We start from the raw sequence: 1,157 nt of genomic DNA, 5'->3' as shown, positions 1-1,157 counted from the left end.
GCACCTTGACAATGAAGAGGTTGCTTCCCCAGGAAGGTGTTTGGAGGAGGGGCAGGTCTGTCATCAGTTTCGTAAAATATTTAACGAAAGCAAAAATTGGTATTTGATCTTACTCCATTCCATATACTTATTCTTGAATCTGCTTGTCTACTATTTTTTCAAATGTCAGCATTGCTTTTGACGGGACATGTTACCAACATCCCGTCCCCTTCCAGTGGGGCAGAGCTGGGTCCTTTCTTCTCTGACCCTGCAATACTTGCATTCACCCCCGTCAAATCATTCGTCGCCTTGTGCCGTCACGTCATTATTTACAGCCCCCAGCTGCAGCCCTGGAGGACGTCCACATTGGCTCTCCACACTGGAGCCCCTAGAGCTACTGCTTGGGGGGGCAGTTGCACAAGGGGCCCTGGACGGCCATCTGTGGATCTGCTTCCAGCCCTCATCTGAGCTCTAGGGCCAATGTAACATTCTCATCTTTCACATTTCGGGGTGTTGAACATGACCCATATTACAGTCTGCTTAGAGATAGATGATTGAGTAAATAAATGGCCCATTCTGTATGTTGACTTCCCTATCATTTAGCCAAGGACCCTTCTTCATTGCATGAAAAACCTGCACGGATATCCATTAAGAATGGCCTGTGTGTGTGTATGTATGTGTGTATACACACACACACACACACACACACACACACATAGAGACAGAGTCTTGCTCTGTCACATGAGCTAGAGTGCAGTGGCGTCATCATAGCTCCCCATAACCTCAAATTCCTGGGCTCAAGCAATTCTCCTGCCTCAGCCTCCCAAATAGCTGGGACTACAGGTGCACACCACCACACCCAGCTGCTAACTTCTTCTATTTTTAGTAGAGATGGGGTCTCGCTCTTGCTCAGGCTGATCTCGAACTCCTGACCTTAAGTGATCCTCCCACCTCGGCCTCCCAGATTGCTAGGATTATAGGCGTGAGCCACTGTGCCTGGCCAAGAAAGACCTATCTTTATGATAACATTTTTCCAACTGTTATTAAACGGGGCTTTTATTTCTGGGACTTCTGCCATATCTAATCCTATCAAATAGAGGGGTAAAACTGGAGGGAAGTCTCAGCTGCATGGATCATGGGGTGTCATGGAGAACAAAGACCCCCACACATGGATTGAC

This window comes from Propithecus coquereli, unplaced genomic scaffold (genome assembly GCF_000956105.1).
Source record: "Propithecus coquereli isolate 6110/MARCELLA unplaced genomic scaffold, Pcoq_1.0 Scaffold165, whole genome shotgun sequence".
Lineage (NCBI taxonomy): Eukaryota > Metazoa > Chordata > Mammalia > Primates > Indriidae > Propithecus > Propithecus coquereli.
The sequence above is the reverse complement of the archived record's forward strand: the minus strand, read 5'-3'. Positions refer to the sequence as shown.